At 43.2% G+C, this 22,858-nt stretch overlaps 1 protein-coding gene across 10 annotated transcripts in view; it reads right to left on the reverse strand.

Moving 5' to 3' along the window:
• SEMA6D (semaphorin 6D) overlaps positions 1 to 22,858 on the reverse strand; it is a 578,684-nt gene that overhangs the window by 33,839 nt on the left and 521,987 nt on the right. For 2 of the 10 annotated variants that reach the window (XM_033422629.2, XM_033422628.2), the window contains exon 1: positions 20,026 to 21,074. The exons of 2 other annotated variants lie outside the window; for them this stretch is intronic. The gene's annotated coding sequence lies outside the window, so the exon portion shown is untranslated. Of the gene's footprint in view, positions 1 to 20,025; positions 21,075 to 21,114; positions 21,941 to 22,858 lie in introns of those variants that run through there. 6 more of the 10 variants (XM_004266756.3, XM_033422630.2, XM_004266757.3 and 3 more) reach the window with 4 other exon arrangements.

Raw genomic sequence — 22,858 nt, forward strand, 5'->3', positions numbered from 1 at the left:
CCAGTGAGGAAATGGACTTTAAGAATACTCTGGTTCCACCACCCATTAGCGGTGTGACCTTGGAAAAACTACTTCACTTTGCATCTGTGAAAAATAGAAAATAATTGGACTATCTTAAAGGATTGTTTTAAAGGTTACAGGCTTAATATTCAGAAAACCTTTAAAACTGTACCAGTCAAATAAGTGCAGTAAGTATTAGCTATTATTATGGTTATTGCTGCTAGTATCATTATTAGCATAACTCTGTTTCTGTGTCCCCTGCCCTGTGATAATTTAATCTTTTCTGAAGACCACCTCTGGTGATTTCAGTGTCTTCTTCTATGTTCCAAATTCTCTCTTGGAATGTTCTCTGGAAGACTAGATAAAGAAACTGCCTTTCCCTTTGCCTGGCACTAGGAATAGAAACACCTAAATAAACCACTCAGCAATCAGGTGAGATCCTCGTAAGTGCAACTGTCAGCACATTAGATGATAAACATTTTGCCACTATAAATGCAGCAAATATACTTAATGCCATTTTTTTTTTGAGATGCATCACATACCCAGGCCCACCTCTAATATCTATCTTAAAAGAAAAGAGCCATGACACAGATGATTGAAAGCCCTGAGACCTGGCTTCCTGGGGAAGGCTGGGGAGTGGAAGGAATGCTGCTAGATTTCCACAGTGGAAGAGTCAGTCAAGAGACACCAAACTGAATGACTGAATTCCTTGTTGTGGGAAAGGTGAGTTAGGTAAATGGAGAACTCACTCCTGGAGTATTCTAGAAAGCAAGGGTAGAGGCCAGTGCTATAATATTATACCTCCCAGTCCATGGTGTTTCAAGTATCTAGATTCTTAGCCTTTCAAAGAGCTAGAATACTGTATGGCAATTTAAAAACATGGTCCCCAAATATTTTTATACTGTTCCCATTTAGAAGTGGGTGTATAGATCCTTCTTTTGAATCTGGGATATGACTGCCTGAATAACACAATATGGTAGAAGTGATGTTATATCACCTTCTGGGCTGAGAACATAATGAATGGGCAGCTTCCACTTTCTGTTTCTTCAGACAGTTTTTGAATCCAGCCACCACGGTATGAGGAAGCCCAAGCTGCCTACGAAGCATGCATGAAGAGGCCCGGGTAGAGAGGGACTAAGGCTGTGGCTCTCGGCCCTATAGTTGATCTCCCAGATGATAGGCAACACCCATGGGCTTCCCACATGAGTGGGCCAACTTGGAAATGGATCCTCCAGCCCCACAGCTGAGCCACCCAAGTTGATACAATGTGGAGCAGAAATGAGTCTCTCTGCTGAGCTCTGCCCAGATTGTAGATTCATGAGTCAAATGAATGATTGCTCTTATTTTAAACACTCGGTTTTGGGATGGATACTGCATGTTTTGGGGAGAATCCTTTCCTGGATCCTTTAAGGTACTCTCTGTGGCCTGAAATATTGCTGTTTTTTGCTTTCTCCTCTTAGTCGAGCTGAAGACTGAAATTAGCTGTCAGAGCTGGATATATTGCAGAGACACAGGAAGCTGTTGGTCAGAATGCAGATGCTATGACAACTCCCAGTCTTCAGATTGTCTTTCTGTGTGTCAAGCAGGACTAAACTTGTCCCTGAAATGTCTTATCTCAGTTTCTTAAAAAATCAGCCTTCTTGTTATTAATCAGAAATGCAAATTACATCAACAAGGTACAATTTTACAAACTGCAAATAACTTTTGTTTTTTTCTTAAGGATAAAATTTAATACTAGTAAATTGGGATGAAATCAATATATTGCACATGGCAGGGTAAATACAACCATTTAGAAAACAATTTGGCAATGTGTACACACATGCTGCCATCCATGCATGCTAACAATACTAACCCTAACTCAGTAATTTTTACTTCTATTACTTTATCCTAAGCAAATGATCTAAAGTAAGAAGAACAAAAAAAGAACCTGTTAGAGGAAGATGCTTATTTATGACGGTGAAAAAACTGGAAACAGGTGAATTTTCTAAACATGGAGTAGTTAAAATAAAAGTATATTACACCAGTCTCATGGAATATTATGCAACCATTCAGATGATAATAATGAAGACCAGTAATCCTCAGTTTATGATGTAATACCAAGTGGGAAAAATCAGAATATAAAATTGTATATCCACTGATTACAACTCTATAAAAACAGAGATACATATAGACAAATATCAAAAGAGACTAAAGACAAAATAAGTGATTTTAGGACTTTTCCCCTTTAAAACAATACATTGTATTTTTTTTTTTAACATTATAAGAGGAGAGATGGAGAGATGATCAATTAAAAATATAAAGTCGGGACTTCCCTGTGGTGCAGTGGTTAAGAATCCGCCTGCCAATGCAGGCGACATGGGTTCGAGCCCCGGTCTGGGAAGGTCCCACATGCTGCGGAGCAGCTAAGCCCATGCGCCACAACTACTGAGCCTGTGTGTCACAACTATTGAGCCTGCTCTCTGGAGCCCGCAGGCCACAACTACTGAGTCCACGAGCCACAACTACTGAAGCCCATGTGCCTAGAGCCCGTGCTCTGCAACAAGAGAAGCCACTGCAATGAGAAGCCCGCACACTGCAACGAAGAGTAGCCCCCCGTTCCCCTCAACTAGAGAAAGCCTGAGTGCAGCAACGAAGACCCAACGCAGCCAAAGATAAAATAAATTAATTAATTACTTAAAAAAAGCACAACACTTAAAAATATATATATAATATATATAAAGCCACCCTCCAACCCAAGTAAGCTGAGCATTTTCATGATGAAGGCACTTAATGCCCTTCTGTTGACCAAAGCCAAGAACTAATAGTTGGATCCTACGGAATATATCTCTTGGAATATTATTTTAGATGGTAACTTCCTAGGGAATAAGTCCTCTGTAATTCTAAATATCATATTTATACTCTGGGTGTTCAGTAAATGAACATGGAAGTAATTCAGAGATTTCAGTTAAATTGGCATGTCATCATTCTGGCTTTGCTCTTCTCCCCTTCTAACCTCCTACTTTTTCCTTCCTAGGGCTCCAAAATATAAAGTGCTAAAATAAAACCAGCAACACCAGTTTCTATTTTTAAAGTGAACTTTAATCTGATTTTCACAAAGATCCACACCAATTCAAAATCGCTGCTGTACTCTTGGTGCTGGTAATATGGTGATCGCCTTTTGCATTAAGAATTAAGAATTCTAGTCACACAGGAGAAAGAAAACCTGGCTTAGACTTCTCAGTGGTCAAGTGCAAAAGCAAAAGGAGAACTGATTGCAATCGTGTCCTTGGATATTTAAAGCCAAAACCATTTTTACCCCAGTTGTTTAAATGTTGGCATCAAGGTCTCCTTTCTCTAGTCTAAAAACATGCACAGGAAAATGGAGAAGAAAGACCTGGCTCGCTCAAATTCCAAACTTCCTCTTAAAGCCCGGTGAGCGGAGTGGCAAGAAGTAAGGACGCTTTCATTGCCAGCCTTCCTGCTGGAGTCATCACCCTACTTCACTACCCGCCGTGTAAGTGACATTCTAAGCATTAAGTATACTTTTATTTGTATGTGTAGCACAACATTAAATACATGTTTTCCTAAACTAATTTCTAAGCAGAACTGTTTACAGTTTACCTTAAAGATAAATGGCTGCTGGAACACTGAATCCATTTCGGAATTTGGTCACTTTGAGCCATTTTTATTAGTCATAAAATAAATACCAGAGCAGATAAAGATAATGCTGTAATTCTGCCTCTAGGTGTTAAGAGTGACAAGAAGTCAGACTTCAGCTCTTTCTGTGGCCCTTTTTGAATCAGCCCACTCAATGCTAATACGAATGTAAACACATCAGTCAGCCAACCATTAGGGGCTGAAGAAATATCTCGTGAGCTAAAATATAAACTCCCGTTTGGTTCCAAGTTTCCTAAGCTAATCATCTTATTGCACACGATAAAACAGGCAGAAATCAAGATGTTCTCTACCAAGATAAACTAGAATTAAATGAAGTTAAATTAAATGAAAATAAGTGAATAAATAAACAACCCCTAAACTGAGTAACTTTTAGGAGGCCCAAAGACATGATACTTCCAGCTCCTGAAAGTAGAAAAAATTACCATTCTCTCTCTCTCACACACACCCCCTAAACTGAGTTGTTTAAAAGAATCTACATTAACACCTCTTGATCAATGTCAAAGTAAAAACTGCTTAATATTTAAGGGATGAAATCTGTAGCACCAAGGCTTTGATTTTAATTGGCTCCTGGTACTGTGACTTACACTGGAGTTGTCTGTGGGCTTTTAACATTACAGAACGGCTTCCCATCTCTGCTCAAACAGGCCAACAACATGCGTGCGAAGTGGAAAAACGTCCACTTAATGATGCAGGTTTAGGCGGGTGATTAGAGACACTTTGAGCATCAAGTTGTCTTGTGATCTAAAATTTGCTCAAGTGGAAGGCAGCTCCAGGCAGAACTGAAGGTCTGTCTAAAACTGATGACTGCTACATCTCAATTAACTTAAAGTTGTTTTTCTTTGATACGTCTTTATTTCAGTTTGCTGGCGACCTCAACTTGATAAAAAGCATGAGTATACCTGAAGTCTGTGCTTGCCATTAAACAGCTACGAGTTTTAATACAGAATTTGCAACAGTGCTCACACAGGGTGACTGCAGATTCATTGGTGGTACCTCTTTCTTGCACCTTGGAGAGACTGGGTCTCCAGAGAACTAGATATTTGGACCACCATGAGTACAGTGGTGTCTTCTCTACAAGTTAAAACTGAAGTTTAAGCCCACAAAGTATAGGCCCAGAGCCAGCATTCCCCCGGCACCACACTGTGGGGTCTGTTTTAATTGGCCGGTTGCCCATGCCAGTGGGCTGCCTAAATAGTTTGATTATCACCTTGTAATATACAAAATGAGGACTGTAAATTAGAGAACTCTTAAGGATGCCAATATTTGTATATGAGAGTTTTAAAGTCTTGGATATAGATTTTTTTTAAGTGTGGCAAAAGTACAGGAGTGAGTTACGTCTCCTCTGGGATATTAGCATAAAATCTATAGAGAGGAAAGGACAATACAAATGAAATGAGCAGAACAATGCCAGTGTTCAGTCAATTCGATTTTGTGTTGTAAAATCACTAAACAGCATGTAGGCCTAGTCTAGAGGTCACAAGTTTCAGCTACACAGCTCAACTTCTCAAAAAGAGTCCTGACTGCAACTTCTTTTTCTTTTGGTCCCATCATCCCCATATCCTAATTTTGAATTTTGAGAGTGTGGTCACCCCCGTTACAATCCAAACCCAGGGCGGACATCATTTGACACTCGTGTCTTACTCTCCTGAAGTGTGCAGATTACCGGCAGTGACCCTGGAGACCATGTCTTTTCTGCCTCAGTTTACAACGGAGAGAACCAAGGCCCAGGGAGATTAGGCAGCTTGCCTGAGAGTGCGAGGCAATGGGAACTCAGGCCCTGTCAACTCAGATCCTACAGAATAAACAGCATTGGTGAAAAGGAGCAATCAGGCCAGGCTACCTGATTCACAGGGGCCAGTGCAAAATGAAAATAGGGGGCTCCTTATTCAAAAATTATTAAGAATTTCAAGATGGCTACAGCAGCACATTCTAGGCATGGGGCCCAGTGAGACTGCACAGGTAACACACCCACGAAACAGATCCTGGATGCAGTTATTTCATTATTTACTGAACTTTGACTCTTTGAAGGCCAAGGGGAAGAAAAGCTCTTTGAACACTGAATGTGTTCAAACATGATCTATTGTGTGGATAAGTGAATGAATGTGTATATATGAATGAGTGAGGGAATGCGCCTAGAAAATTACAACTCAGACCCAGGGTAACTTGGTCCCTTATTTAAGTGATGCAATTCATAATCTGAAAATACTTCACAACATAATAAAATTTCCCAGCCCCAACATAAATAAGTTGCCAGAACCACGTCCAAAATGTGAGCAGCAAGGTGTACACGTGGTAGCATTACCATGCTTTTATGTGCTCAAGAAAGGCCACTTCTTAGCAGAATTGGTCTTGCTTTTTTTTTTTTCTGTCTCTTTGTGTGTTTACAAGTAGCCATCCAGATCTATTTTATGGAACCTCTCCACGTGCAAAATCTACAAAATACTTCGGATATGAGTATTTCCTATTGCCAAGCATCCTTGATTTGAAAACAGTAGTAATAACAAAACTATAATTTATAGAGTTTTTTATTATTATCAGATACCATGCCCAGTGCTTTGCATATATTTCCTCCTGAAGAAAGACCTCACCACAACATCTCCATGAAGTAGATATATTATCCTGATTTTCCAGTGAGGAAAGCAAGGCTCCAAGAGGTTGAATGGCAGAATCAGAATCAGAATTTGACCTTAGGACCATTTGGACTCCTGGCGACTAACAGTTCTTCGCAAGGTTAGGTATACACAGAACAGCAGAGCAAGGGCTACTGCTTCCTTTAAGGAATGAGACTTTTATCTGATAAGGACTGAGTGAAGTTTCACTTTGGGGAACAAAATTGCAGCCATAAAACACTGAAAGCAGAACCTTCTGATACTGAAAATCTAGGTGGTTAGTTTTATAGCTTATTGCAAAGTCGTACAAAGGCAGGTAAAGGAGGAACCTCCTCGTCCAGATTTTAGGGGGCCTCAGGGTCTGATTTACTGCATTACTGTATCAGGAAAAGAGGTTGAACAGGACAGAGGGAAGGAAGACTTAGCCAGGCTAAGATTTCCACTCAGGTAGTCTGCAGTGTATTTCATTAAGGGACAAGAAAGACAAAAAATGTGGGTAACTTTCAGGATTATAAATTCACATTTATCTCAGAGTTGAAGAGAAGAGAGTTAGTGTTTCTGTCTCTACCTCTCAAGAGATAAACGTGGCTTCATAATTATGGCTTGTATTTATTATGATGTTTCAAAGTGTTAATCTATTAAGTATCTTACTTCTCATTTAAAACAAGTCACAGGTGGGGAAAAAGAAAAAAATATGGGAGCAAATTCATTTGATATATTCTGTCCACTTGTTTGTAGCACTGTCCTCCAATGTCGTATCTTTTATATTTTTGAACTGCCTAATTAAATGAAAATGCTGTTCTAGGGACATAAAATTTTCAAATAATGGCAGAAAAATATTTCCGGCCAAACACTAAAGTTTTATAGCTTGAAAGCACTCATGAATATGTTGATGTCATGTACACTGTGTGTACATAATATGCATATATAACAATGTATAGATACAAATAGTTTGTATTTTGTTCATCTATCCACTGGTAAGCCAGTCTGATTTTGTTCATGCATCCACGGGTAAGCCAGTCTCCTCCATGTAAGTCGATTGTGGTGGTCCCGTTCTCCTGCCCAAGGCTGCTTTAGGTTACAGGTGTGAGCAGGTGCCATGATTCTATCAATGGGAGAGTCTGTACTAGTAAAGGTTTCTTAGGGACTCTTGGTCTCTTGATCTGCTGGATTCTCACCTGGAATGTGCCAGTTTTACTGGGAACATGAAAAGAGCTAGCCAAGGGGAGGCTGACAGGATGAGAACGGCAGAGAATAGAGACAGCGCCTGAGTCTTTGATGATATTAAGCCAAAGAATTAATCAACACTGGAGCCACCTCATCTCAGGACTTATTATTATTGACTTAATGTTATATTGCCTCATTGTTCAGCAATTTTGAGTTGGGTTTTCTGTTATTTGTAGCCAAAACCAACATGACCGAGCACCTATTGTGTTCTAGGACCCAGCTGGCCAATTTCCATGCATTAGCTTTAATTTATTTCCCATCTCTTAAGGGGCGTTTTCTCCATTTAACAGAAAAGTAAACTAAGACTTGGAGAAGCTAGTGATATGCCCAATTTCTCACATCTAGTTAGCAGATAGGAGGCAGATTCCAACCTATGTCTGTCTGACTTTGAAAAGTTATTTAAAACCTCCGTATGTGTTTGTGTGTATGTGTGGTGGTGTTCTATTTTTATATATGTCCACATTTATACATCTACGGTGAAGGTGTTATCTGTAGTAGCACAACCATTCATCGCATTTTTGAGTCTCTGATAAAATAGTTAAAAATGTTAAAAATATTCCCTCATAATTGAGGGAATAGCAACAAAATAAAGCAAATGGTAAGAACTGGCAAAAGTAATCATTATCAAGTTTCCTTCTCCATTAGGAGTTACTTATTTTCAAGCTCGGTTCTGAGACATCGTGCCAGATGACATCTGCATTAAATTACTCAGCAATCTGTATAGAGATCATTAATGAGTGTGAGTGCTTTAAGAGGGATATGTGTCTCCACAGAAAATACTGAATCAAAGATGGCGAACTTGTTGTATGGAAGCTACCATGCCCTCTCCCTTTGTCACAGAAGACTTTGCAAATCAGTCAAGGCATCCTTTTTCTCCCTGACCTTAGATGTAAGTGTCTACAACACAAGATGCAACAGCTACTACCAATCAGGTTTGGCTCTCTACTTTGAAACTCATTTGCCCTGTCTGTCCTACACATTCCATGAGGAGTGGCTCTTCAGGGAAGTAACTGAAAATTACAGGGAAATTGTGCAATGGTAGCGTATCAACCCCTGAGAGCTGAATGAGGTGCAATTACTGCTAACTGAAAATATTATCTATGTATTTCTGAAAATTGAGTCTAAAAACTCAATATTAGCAGCAGTGAAGTTTAAGTGATCTTGAAAGAAAAGGGCAAAGTGTTGTAAAATGTAAATGGCAATAATAAATTTGAGAAGTTGGACTACTTGTGTGTCTGTCTCTTTGTACAGATAGCTCTATGCACATTTATGAAGTGGATTCATATTTTTTTAAATCACTGTTAGATGTGCTACTATGAGGCAATTAAAATATGGAGATAAATATAACATTATGGAATCCTACTACTAGAAAGAAACTTGGAAATCATTTAGACTGTCTCTGATGCCCATCCCGACCTCACTTTGTTCTAATGAGAGCACTAGGGCCAGCAAGGGCAGGGCCTTGTCCAGAGCTATCTGGTGGGCTAACAGAGGAGCCAGGCCAGATTTCCAGACTCCAGCTCTGTCCTCTCACAGCCTTTTCAGTGATGGGTGCACGTTTTGAATTTTAAAACGACATTAAGCCTCAGAAATCAGCAAAGTGTGCGGCAAAGAGAAGAAAGAGAGAGAGAAGAAAAGAGAGTGGGAAAGAGATCTCTGATAACTTTCTACAATTCTTAGCAAAACACAGGCTCCCGATTTTCTGATTGACCTCTGAGGACATCAAGCCTCATAAGTTGGAGATGGTCTTGGCTATCTATCAGTGGATGGGCTGGGGTAAGTGCTGCCTGAGGAACCACGTCCAATGGGCCAAGAGACACTGCCAGAGACAGCAAAGGATGGTCTGGTTATAGCCATCACCTTTTGTCAATCATCCTTTGCTGGACCAGGAGCTCCATTAAAATACCTTTGTATAGTCCTCCAAAATGGTCCCCTGGTCCCCCAAATGCTCTTTATTTAGTCAACCCCATGAAAGACAACCGGATTCAGGGACCCTGCCAATTCAGTTACCAGGTAAATAGTATTCAGCCTCACAAGAAAAAAGTGAATGACTATATATATAGAATGCTTAGTACAAAGTTGGACACGGAGATCAGTAAGGTTAATTTCTGTGTTGTTACTGCTAAAATGATATTTAAAAGCCCCCAGTTGATTATTCTAAAAGTAACATGGCCCTCCTCACTACTTATGTTCTGCGATTTTATTGTTTCTTTCACTGACTGAATTGAGGAGATTTTATAGTGAGTGGTTGAGATCACGGGCTTTGAAGTCAGACAGGCTTGGCCTTGGATTCTGACACTGCCATTGTGTGCTCCTAGCAGGTACTTAACTGTGGTAGACAGAAGAATGTCCCCCTCTATCCCCAAAGATGTCCACACCCTATCCCTAGGACCTGTGAATATGCTATTATACACAGAAAGAGGGACTCTACGTATGTGATTAAATAAGAGATCTTAAAATAGGGGGGTTTTCCTGGATTACCTGGGTGGACTCCATGTAATCACAAGGGTCCTTAAAAGATGGAAGAGGAAGGCAGAAGAATCCAAGAAGGAGATGTGTCTGTGCAAGCAGAAGACGGAGTTATATGATGGCTGGCTTGGAATTTGGAGAAAGAGGCCACAAGCAAAGAAATGCAGGTGGCCTCTAGAATCTGGAAGAGGGAAGGAAACGAATTCTCCCATCAAGCCTCCAGAAGGAATACAACCCTGCTGACACATTGACTTTGGCCCAGCGAAACACATTTGGGACTTGCAACCTCCGGAATTGTCAGGTAATAAATGTGTGCTGTTTAGACATCTAAGTTTGTAGTAATTTATTACAATAGCAAAAGAAAACTCACTTACGCTCCTTGACTGTCTGTGCCCGCCGGAATTGTCAGGTAATAAATCTGTGCTGTTTAGACATCTAAGTTTGTAGTAATTTGTTACAACAGCAAAAGGAAACTCACTTATGCTCCTTGAGTATCTGTGCCCTCATCTATAAAATGGGAATAAAAAAAGGATGTGCCCCAAAGGGCTGACATGAGGATTAAATAAGAGAATGCAAATAAAACTCTTTAGTGCTTAGCAGAGATGAAGAACTCAATAAACGTTCACTGTCATTATGCATGATATCATTATCTAGAGAGGAGATTTATATATTGTGATTGTAATAAATGGTGATTCCATAAAGTATAATTCATTGTATCATAATAATCCCTTACATTTGAGCCGCACTTATCTGGTTTTTACGAAGCCCTTTTACCAACATCGTCTTATTTGATGCTCGGTATAATTGTGAGTCCACAGATGAGGAGACAGAGCCTCCGAGGAGACAGTGCTTTCCTTAGGTCACTCAGAGAGCCCACTATTGGCCAAAGTTGGAGTCTAGGTCATCTGATTCCAGATACAGTAGGCTGCCAATTTCATCATGTGGTTTATAGAAATATACACACAGGGTATGTAGAATCTTAACAAAAAACAAAAATGATTAAGGCCAAATGATGGGGTTGTTCATCCCACACAAGACCATTTCCCATGTGATCTCATCCAGCGGCGTTTTTTGCCAGGGCCTCCTGCCCCAGCTCCTGCAAGTGTAGCCGGAGGCCTCTCTGTAATGCATCTAGTCAGTTGTGCAAAGGACAAGGGAAAAGATTCCATCCTGACCGCAGCAGGCAATCACCTGATGCCCTGAAGCATGAAGTTTGATTACCCTTATCTCAGTTTATCATTAAATCAAAAACTGTTGCTATGAATACTGGCCCAGGACTCCATTTAGGAAATGATATAGACCAGTCAGCAGAAGTGAGTGAGTGTCCTTTTTCTTTCTTAATTTCTGCTCACCGTGAAGATCTTTTGCAAACTAGAAAAAAAAAAAACAAAAACGGCAGCTTGGAGCAGATTTTATTACTTTCTTACTCTTTCATGAGCTGGCCAGGATGCCTTTGGCTCATAACCATTCACCCTGTGCTGTAGGCAAGAGGTTTGAGATCTACTACCTAGTGGCCTGCCAACACTAGCCTTGAAGTCTACCACTTTGATGGGAATCTGAATTTTAGCAAAATGCCAGGCAATTTGCAGGGGCACTGATGTTTGAGAAACTCTGGCTACACCAGAGCATTGTTTCTCAAATTGTGGCCAAGGGACCATAGCATATGAATCACTTTAGGAGTTTGTTGAAAATGCTGACTCCAGGGCCCCATCCCAGACCCAGCAACACAGATCCATTGGTGCTGGGGCCCTGGGAATCTGCATTTTAGCCCTATGTGATTCTGATAAATTTTAAAGTTTGAGGACCACGGGTAGAGATCAAAGATGTGGGTGATGATAGGAATTGTTAGGAGAGGGCCTGAATTTCCATGGTGTTATTCAGGTTTTAATCAGACTAGGGAGCAACCAGCATAGAACACATACCAGTCACCTATATTTTTGTCCTTCGGCCCAACCAACAGAGGAAGCCAGATTTCTGACATCATGAATCTGAAATGGCTGATATGTGGGTCAGGGCTATGCAGCTAGGCGTCAAGGTCTGAGGTGACTCTCCAGGCCCCTGGAGCTCTCCTGCCAAATTCCCCTTTGCAGTCTGGCTGAATCTGTGGCAAGTGTAGTGGGTGGTGGTAGAGAAGAGCTGGTTGTAAAACTGGCTTCAAGGTCTATATATCAGTCAAAGAGATACGATAAAATCACATGTGAAAAGACTGCATAGTATAAGGGCTAAAAGCATGGGCCTTGGAGCCAGACTGCATTTACTTTTACTTAACAGACATTGAGATAAATACAGCACTCACTGCTAGCCAAGCACCATTCTAAGTGCTGTTCAAATCTTAATTCATTTATGTCTCACAGCGCCTACCAGGTGGGTACTACCATCATCATTCACCTTTTAGGTCATGAAACTGAGGCTCAGAGAGGTTAAGTAATTTGCTCAAGATCACACAGCCAGGACGCACGCCCCAACAGGCTGGCTCGAGTTCATGTTCTTAACCACCCTACTAAGTTGCTTCCCATGGACCCGAGTCCCCTGGTTCCACTACTCATTAGCTGTTTGACCCTGGGAAAATTACTCAATCTCCCATCCCTTAGTTCTTCCCCTGTGTAAAATGGGGATATTATTAATAATAGTACCCACCTCAAAGAATTCTGATCAGATGATTTCATATATCCACTTAAAAGAGTATAAGGCACATGGTCAGCACTTAACAAATGCTAACTCTGAGGGAGCTATCAGTCCCACACTCTCAGGGGTAGCATGAGGATTAAATTAGGTAACATATTTAAAGTACTAGGCGCAGTGCCACGGCACCTGGTAAGCACACGGTGAGGGCTAGCTGTTATTATTAGTCGAGCTGAGCCACGCCAGTTTATTTTAGGTTTTGTCTGGAAAGCAACTGTGCTCTATGCAGGGAGGCAGCACGCCCTTCACTTCAGAAAGTAACTGGGTAGGAGCCAGACTAATTCCTAGATCCAGCAGGTTCTCTGCTTTACGTCACTGGAATATTCCTGAAAAGTCCCTAATATTGAATTTGTATATGCTTAACCCTTTTTCCCCATTGACCTATTTTATAATTTCTGATTGATCTTTCATTGGCAGTGTTTCCTCAGACTTAAGAGTCTTCTCTCAGACTGTCATGTAACCATTAACTTGTAAAAGACTTAAACATACCAGGGAAAATTGAACCACTGGAGCAATTCTTGGCAAAGCAATTGTAATGTAATTGTTTTCATTTTATTTTTCCTTTGTTATGTATTCACGTGCTTACACTACAGAGAACTTCCGGTCTTTCCTCCCAGAAAGCTTATCACCTCCGCTATTAAATTTAATCGTGGATTGATTACAATTTACGTTAACTCAAGGGGTTAATGATGGCTTGGAAACCCTCATACCCAAACATCCTCGCTTGGAGTACGGCTGGGCACCGGGGTAGGGGAGAAAGGTGAATGAAGGTGTGGGAGTTGGGAAGGTAGGGTCGTGGAGAGGCATTGACGGGGGTGAGTTTATCCTGAAAGCTCAGACCCAAAAAGGGATGCTGGATCCCCAGGGCCTCTCAAGGATGGGGTTTTCTAAAAGGAAGTATTAGTAACTCCAAGTTGTTTCCTGCCACTTTTTCGCTCCTTCTATTAGGAAAAGGCTGCCATAGCTCTAACCCCATTGCTTGCGAACTTTCCCAGGCATGATAGGTTATAACCACAATCGAATGAAAAGTTCAACTCAATTAACATGTTTACTAAAATATCTGCACCACGTCTACTATGTGTCACGCTCTCTGCTAAGTTACAGCCGTGAACAGGCAGTCTAACCTCATGGGGCCTGCGGGCTCCTCTCCCAAGCACCTAGAGTCCAACTCATGCCTCTCTCACGGTTTCAACAAGTTTCTGCTCTCTCTTCGGCTTCCTATCTCCACGTCCTCCCCAAATCCACATCTATGTATGCAGCTTATTCTTTGTTATAGAGTCTCTGTCCAGAGCCTCTTGAAGTTAAAGCAAAAAATAAAGTCCATGAAGCATCAACCTTCTAGTGTGATTCTGCTAAACCCCTCTGCGGGGGGAGCCAGCTTGCTGGGTAATTCGAGGCAAGTCACGCGATCCCTTGCGATATTCCTGTGGAACACTGAACCCGTTGGCAGTTGATGTGGGGTTTTAGCTCTGATCACGGAGCAAACTCCGGAATCATCGCAAGATTGATCCCATTCATTCTGACGGCTTAAGCCTCAGGGCCATCTGCTGATCGGCCAAGTACAGTAGACCAGAGACACTCAAAAACTATTTGTAGGTTGCACGGCAAACTGCTTCTTCACACCTGAAACGCGAGTCTGGGTCAGGACCCAAACGTGGACAAGTGACCTAGACCCCTACCCGCATCCCAGGGCCTTTGCCTAAGCTGTTCTCTATGCTTGGAATGCCCTCCCTCTCACCACCTCCCCTCCTGGCCCTTGCTGTCCACCTGTCCAAATTCTACCTAGGTCAAGGGCCAGCTCGAATATCAGTGGCTCCACAAAGCCTCCCCTGCCCACCCTAGCCAGAAATAACTTCTCCCTCCTCTCAATCACCATAGGTCCGTGTGTGTTCTCTGGCACTTAAGACACTCACCATTTTACTTTGGCTCTGTGGTTACCTCGTTTTTTCTACACCACTTAGTAAGAGCCTTGAGCTCTGGACCCACGTCAGTTCCTCTTTGAACCGTTTCCCCACCCTGGCACCTCCTTGTACAGAGCCAACACTTGGTAAAAGCTGGCTGAAGGAACAAATGGTTACCCTAGCAAGGACAAAAACAGAAGCAACTGCAACATGCTGTATCCCCCCCTTTGGCTGCCTGTTCTCCTCCTTCTTCTATAGCTTTTAAAAATGTATTTACTTGATCCACCAATTACCCACGGGAGGTTTGGGGACTTACTGATAAATGGAGACAACTCTGCAGACCAAAAAGTTTCCAGAGACCCTTCTAATGACAAGAGAGGCCTAGGCCAATGTAGGCGCTGGGGGAGTCTGAGTCCCTGGTCTGCTGACAGCCGGCTCCTGGGAATGGAAGTGCTATTTTCTCAAAGAGCTTCATCTGCTCTCGTTCATATGTGCCAGTTCCTCAGCTGAGTAGAAACTCCTGCCTTTATTTTTAAATACAGACTCCAATAATAGGCTAAGTAATTGCAGATCTTCCTGAGGCCTTATTATACATGTACCAACATATTGGACTTTTTAAAACCCATCCTTCTTTTCCAAAAATGTATGTTGAAAACCTTACATTTCAGCATTCTATGTAGTGGTAATGTGTATTTGTTTTTTTCCCTCCCATAGGAATCCTGAGTAAAAAAGAACAACAAAAAATGCGGATGCGTGGGTGACAATTTCTCAACAACGTATCTGATGACTCACAGAGGTAAAAGGATTCTCTCTCAACCATAAGTAAGAAAAATGTATATTACAGTACAATACATAGTCAGATTTCAGTAAGACAATTTCCATCCTCGCGCCACTAATGCGTGAACAGCTGCAGCTCTCACTGTCTCTGCTGATGGGGCCCATGAATACTCCTGGGAAATGGGACCGAGGTACATAACGGATCTTCACCTGCCAAGATCAGGGAAGTGAGTGTCAATCGCACCCTGACGCAGAAGCACTTTTCTGGTGGCGAGTGATGAATACTGCCATTTGTCCTATGCCACGCAACCTTGGACAGGAGAGTCTAACATGGAGAAAAATGGTGGGCGAAGATGCTGTTCTAGGACACTTGAAAAGAAGACAGTGTCATTAATTATTCGGCCAACAGGAATAAAAATGAAAGAAGAGTATGCCCATATGACTTAGTTTAGAGAAATGTTAAAACTTAAGAGCATAGCGATTCTGTACATACCATTTCATTCAATACAAAGATTTCCCTCAAAGTATGACTCTTTTTTTGAAAAAACAACGTCAGAAATATCAGGGAGTCAGAAGATTGCAGGGTGATCTGTGTTCCTGGAAACAATTCAGTGCAGTGATGACGTGGTGGGCTGAGATGTCAGGGAGATCTGAGTTCAAATCCTGACTCCACCACTTCCCTGCTCTAAGACCTCAGGAAAGTGACTTGACTTCTCAGGTGCTTGAGTTCTTTTCTTGATAAAGCAGTGATAATGACAGAATCTGCCTCACCCACCCCAGTTGTCTGTTACATGACATAGTTAAGATAAAGGTCTTAGTGTGTGCCTAGAAATTAGTAAGCGGACTAACAATAAGTATAGTTGTTGTGGGTGCCGCTTTCTCTTCTTCCTCTCCCATTATCATCAGCAGTAGGAGCATCCCATCATCTCAGCTGTTTTGTGGCTGATTTCATTAGTAAACATTAGGAAAAGAGGTGAGGAGACTATCTCCCACCAAAATATGAGGCAGTCTCCCCTTCCCACATCAAACTCCAAAAGCAGTACTTCTAATTATAAAAGTCTTTTTTGTTTTTAAAGCTTGGCAACATAACCTAATAAACAGGTCCACCTAATTTATGCCATTCTTGCTTTAACAAGCAATGACTACTGTAACAGATATCTTAGTGAGTAAAAAGAAGAAAACAAACCAAAAAATGTGATAGAAAGCATTGGGTTCCGTTACTCACGGGTCCCAGATTTAGGTACATCACAGGTTCTTTGTGAAAAGAGATGAAGCAATGATACCTTCAGCTCTCCAAAGAACGAGACAGGGTCTTTTTCTCTTTTCAGTCATTTGGGATCACAGGCTAAAAGCTACTTCATTCTTTTCTTCCCCCTTTCAATAGACTGAGTTCTGAAGGTCTAGGATGAGTGGTGTGAATGACTCCTTCTAATTCTGTAATTCTGGTGGTTTAATCGTATCAAGTCTAAAGAGGCTTTCCTGTGGGTCACGTAAGGTGGAGGCAAGTCCGCTCTGAAGTGGAACATGCCACTGCAAGCCAGCAGGGCCTTTCTGCAGGTGTGCCCCAGAAGCGGGTGAGGGGCCCAGCACAGGTTGGCAGACAATGGAAACGTCCTGTTCTGGGTGTTAACTTTAGCTACCACAGCCAGACAATGTTGCCAGTGGTGTGGAAGAAAAAAATTGCTGTAGCCAGCTGTGTTGTTCACAGTCGGATGGATTCTGTGTAGCTCTAAACGGTGACGGAGCCAGCAGCCTGTTGTAGCCAAGGACAGAATGATGGATGATCTACATACTGTGTCCAAGTAGAGAGAATGGCAGAAGTTCACTTCAGGGTTGTTAAAATGCTAATCTGGGTGAGTTAACAAAAGCTTGATAGAAGAGAAAAGTTTGAGAAAAGTATACCTTGTGAGGTATCTAGTGGACCACTGATTTGATCACTCTTGGTTACATAAATGGTTGCTTTTCAAAGTAAGCCTGTTTCCCTAGTTATCCTACTGGGAAGAGTGGAAGCAGCTTCCCTTATCAGCTGCACTGACACTTGTCAGGGTCTGAGGAGGAAAAGTTAGCCCAACAATCGCCACCTTCACTGAAAAGGGTTATGATATGCTTAAAATAGTTACATGATTTTCATTCTCTCTACAATGTCATGGGAATAGATCAAAACACATTTTTCCCCCCACAACTGGAAGCTGGCAGCTGTTCACAAAATAAGCTGCAACCTAAGACACTGGCTTTGGTAGATTTTAACTCTAAGTCTCCATTCACATGAGCCACTGAAAGCGAGATCCCCTGCTCCAATGAGTTTCAACATGTGAATTACACTAATAGTACATTGCATTATTAGTGTTAAAGGCAGGAAGATTGGCCCCCTGTAAATATGTGGTATGGATAATCTTCCCTTAAAATCTTTAGGATGAAATAACATCCTTCAAAAAAAGGTGCAGATTTACATTTCTTGCCAAATGATCCAGTTTTGCCACTCTCTGTTTCTTTGGATTCTTCTTTCTTACTTAAGTTGAACATAGAGAAACGTGTCTGCCTCACCTGATGTTGGAACATTGGCTAGCATAGCTCCTTGCAAACGACAGGGACTCAATAAATACTGACTGGCTGGCATACCTCAAGCACTTCTTGCTTCCTCTAGAAATGAATCTAGAATGGGCAGGCTTAAAGTCTATTAACTGAAATAAAAGGTAATATTTTATCTTGTAATATGCTAAGAAAGGAGTCCACCTCCTACGGTTACACCAATAATGGTTAGACATTCAGCCAGGCTCTTAACTCTGCATAAAATGCATCAGAAGGGTGAAAAATGACCCTATTTCAGATGCATTTTTCACTCTTTGTCTCTTAGTGGAACTCAAATGCAAGAACAATGACTAAGCTAATTACCAAGGCTTATTTTGATGGAGCAGCAAGAAGTGAAGAACTTCTCCAGTTTCAATAAGTCCTTAACAATTATGGGCATTTTTGTGAAACAAAGCTCCAATTCCTGCTTACTTTGTCTGTGTGCCTTTCATGCAATAGAAACCACCACACAGGATTCAGGGGCCTACTTACGCAGAGCACAAGTTACTGGACAGATCCTTCCTGTTTAGCAAGCAGCCAGTGAACTTAAGTCCACTGGATTTCTAAGGAAGTTACCCTCACTCTAAGGACTAATAGGTTTGCATCACAACCATCTTTCAAATCCATCCAAATGAGGGGAGACAAGACCAGATGGTGCTATTAGAGGGCACCTAAATAAATAAATACGTAAATAAATAAATAAAGAGAAAGAGGGCAGACTGCCCACAGATCTAAATCAAATTCAGGTCAACTAGCTGTTTGGTGAAGGAGAAGCCACGATATTCCAGGCACACTGTCCTGCATCACAGAGATGTTCCTCAAAAAAGGTTACCTGTGTAGCATCCCTAACAGAAAAAAGGACAGGTAACAACTAGAATCCAGTAAGAAACAGTAACTGGCTGTTAATTTCAGCAAATGTACCACTGGAAGAAAATGGTTTGCTAAACAACACCATTTGGAAATCTCAGGGTTATTTATTTGTCTTTCTGAGAGCACAGTCTAGGGACCTAAGTCAAAGCATGGACACTAACTTTAAAAACAAAACTCAGCTATGTTTATTTACCTCAAGATGTTCAACTTCATGGTAATATAGGCCCAAATCTCAGAGCTTACTAGGCAATTTCTATTCATCTAAGCCAGCGTAAATGTTTGTGTCATACTGGCCAGCCTGACAGAATATGCCTGTCACTCACTACATTAAATGTGACGACACACAACTTAATTTCCTGAGTTAGATATCAAAGAGAGTGAGGGGATTTTTTTTTAACAACATGGATAAACCAGCATCAAAACCTATTGTTAAACCACCAAAAGAATAGTAAAATCCTCACCTTGAGCTGTCTGGGATAAGCTTTCTCAATTCTACAAGGAAGAAACCTTGAAACATTTCTCCACACAATTATTTCTCCAATTCTGAGGAACGGAGACCAAACCAGATTTAAAAATGTTAAACCTTTCCCCAGGACTTCAGCCTTGAAATAAAAGCACCCACTTTACTGCCCCAAATATCAAGTAGAGGGAAGGACAATCCTTAAAAAGCAACTAAACATTTTACTGCAGACTTAAATTCTTAGGAGCCACAAGTTCTTGGGAAAATTGCCCTACACATTTCTTCTCCCAAGTAACTGGAAACACTACCGTTATTTTTAAGGGAAAGCCGTGGCCCATAGTGATGGACATAAGGTCCGATTACTGTTTGCAAAGTCTGTATATCTATAATAATGATCTACTGTTCCTTCTGTGTGAATATCCCAGCTGAACATAGTGAGGAGTGGGGATGCTGGAACCTGGGTTACTGACTGGTCACCTCTGAATGAGGAATACTACTCTGGGTTCCTGTAACTCCGCTACTTCACTCCTCTCTAGCTCCATGACAATTAGCTCTTTACAAGATCGGGATTTAGAGAATCACCTGACAGCAGTGGTCCCGAGAGCTGATTTAACAAAAAATTTTCAAACCCAGTTCTCATCCGCACCTTGAAGTCCTTTATGACCTTTAGTTTCAATCCAAGAGTTATACACGACAGAGGAAGCTTTAAGCCCTTCCAAATTACCCAAGGCGGCCGCTGTATCAGTTTCTGCAGACCAGGAACAAACATCATTGCTGTCAAGACGGGAGATAAAAGTTTCCCTACCTTCCGCCTCACCATCCCCCTGCCAGCGGCTGCCGACACGAGCGGCGGCTCCCTCCCGGCTGCAGAATGCCTCTCGCCGCCGGAGAAGGGGCTCATGCAAAATTGACTCTTCCTTATTTGTTTCCATCCATAATTGATGGGTAGATGAGAACGTAACACATCTCAGCGCTGGGCTCTTGCCGCCTGGCGGAGACCCTGTCCAAGACGCTTCCGTAAATCATTTCCAGCCGGAGAACAAAGCACGGAAAGTTGCGGGGGAGAGCGGCCGGGAGGAGAAACGGGGCGCCGGGTGGGAGGCGGGCAGCTCTGGGCCCCGGAGTCCGCCCGCGGCGCGCTCGGCCAGCAGGGGGAGAGGGAGGGTTGGGTAGTGGCCGCCCTCCGGGCAGAAGCCGGTGCCGGAGCCTGGAGGGCTGGGGGAGGGCCGAGTCCCCCGAGCCCCCGCCCCTAGCCAACAGGCGCTACCGGTGGGCCGTCCGACCCGGGGGCGCACTGACAGGTAGCCGGCGTCCGCCGTGAGCCGCTCGTCCGTCGGCTGCTGAGCTGCGCCCCTTCTCCTGGCGCGGGCGGGTGCTCGCCCATCCACGGCTAGCCTGGCCCGGCGGTCCCAGAGTCGGCTCCCGTGCGGGCGGGCGGAAGGGGGCGGCGGAGCCAGCAGCCGGCTCCTTCAGCCTTGGCTCGGCGGTCGCGCGGGCTGGGGACGTGGTGCCCGGCACCAAAGCAGCCGGGTTCCCCCTGATAAGGTGCGGGGGAGCGCGGAGCTGGCGCTGCCTGGCGAGAAACTTTTGCTGGCTCCCTCCTTCCGCTTTTTATTTTCCCCGAGGGGGGTGCACAGTGTTGGGGGGCCCACTCCCCTCAAGCCTCCAGCAATGCGAGTTTTGACGCGACCGCCAAACCTCTCCAGCCCTTTGCGCGTCCCTGGTACGGCAGGCGGAGAGAACAGCTTGGAAAAGAAATCAACTCTCCAGTGCCAACACACACACGCATACGCACACGTACACATACACCAGAAGCAATTCAGGCTCTAAGGATCAGGGTCCGATCCCCACCAGGCGCCTAGAGCATTAGCAAATTTTTATAGGGCTGTCTTACCTCATGGGGGGAGGGGGGGAGGCTGGTTTAAAAAAAAAAAAAAAGCTTGTCACGCTCAGAGAGAAAAGAAAATAAAAAATAAAGAAAAAATTAGAAAAAAAGAGATATATCCCTGTGTCTCTAGGTTTTGGCTTCTTCAATATAATCCTGAAACTCGCCACCACCAGTCCTTGCAGCAGCGGCAGCGACAACGACAGCAGCAGCGGGACGGAGCGGGAGCCAAACAAATCGAGGCACGGCAAATGGTGTAATTCGATCCATCTTCAAGTCAATCCATCAGGCGAGCCGGAGCCTCGTTCCCTCCCCGCACTCGGCAGCTCGCGGCGTGGGGCCCACCCCCGGGCGCGGAGGGCAAGAGGCGCGGGCGGCCCGGCGCGCTCGCCCTCTCCCGAGCGCCGCGGCCAGCGCCGCCTGGAGGCCCCCAGCCCGGCGCCGCGGCCCGGCTGACCCCTCGGTGGCCTCCGCGTCCCTCCTCCCCGGAGCTCTGCTGCGCGCCCTCCCTCTCGCCACCTCTGAAGAGCTGCTCCTTCCAGCAACTCGCAGCGCCTCACTCATCCAGCTCGCGGTGGCTGCTGCAGCCTGAGAAGCAGCCTTTTCGCTTTCCTACCTCTTTCCCTCTTTTTTTCGCTCCCTCACTTTTTTTGAGCTTTCCTCCAGACATTTAGAGGACAAGGCGTTGCAGCCCAGAGGAGCTGCAGGCACAGTTGCTCCGTAAAGTTATGCCTTAGTTTCCTCATCTAAGATTTATTTTTTAAGCACATCCTTACAAGCCCGCCCCCATATTACATTTGTCGTCCCCCCGCCCCAATTTCTCTTTACAACCACTAAGCAAAACAGCTAGGAAGAAGCAATCAAACATTGTTTTACCTTTATAAAATACAGAAATTGCCTACTAAAAATCCCATTTCTACTTTGAATGAAAGCCATTCAGTACAGTATAATTTTGCAGGCTAATGAGCCAGTTTTACAGGCAAGTGTGTCGTGTAATATGTTCTGGGAGAAATGAAAATGTCCTTGAAGTGACATCATTTCAAATTGACTGTCACAAAGGAAAGGAAAAAAGTCACATACTTAAAAACAAGAGGATTTTAATCCAAACTTCATATCCAAGAACAGGCTGTGTTTTATTAAAATTTCCAGTTGAATTATGAATCACTGAGGGGTCTAAATGGCTGGAATGAACCGTGATGCCCTCATTTAAAGAAAAAGAAAGAAGGGAGCATTTCCGCCAAACTTTTAATTTTCATTTGAGTATGGTTAATTACCGTGAATGAGAGGAGAAGGGGGCAGAGAAAGGATTTTCCTTTCCTCAATGGTTCCTGCTTTCTCCTCAGCACAGTTACATGTTTACATTTAGGAAAAATACCCTGTACTGAGTTATTTCTAAAACTTCCACCGACAGCCTTGAAAAGGAACTCAAAAAAGACACCCCAAGGAACTGTTGCAGGACTCACCCAGAGAACTGTTTCCTCGCTAGTCAACACTTTGTTACCAAAAGGAAGAAGGAGGGAGGAAGAAGGGGAGTCTTTTAAAATATAACTCTCTTCCTGCTGTTCCTCCCATTCGAAGTAAGGGGTAGGGGGCGGAAAGAACAGCTTTGGCAACACAGCTTTGTGATTTTTCTGTTGTTGTTAAGGCTTTTGTTGGCTGGCTGGCTGGTGTTTTCAGGTTGTGCTGGGCTCTGACATCATTGCAAGTTACTTGGCAGTCCGGGCCCTTTCCCAGCCAACTTCTGACCCAGAAA

The sequence above is a fragment of the Orcinus orca genome, chromosome 2 (assembly GCF_937001465.1).
Source record: "Orcinus orca chromosome 2, mOrcOrc1.1, whole genome shotgun sequence".
In the NCBI taxonomy this organism is placed as follows: Eukaryota; Metazoa; Chordata; class Mammalia; order Artiodactyla; family Delphinidae; genus Orcinus; species Orcinus orca.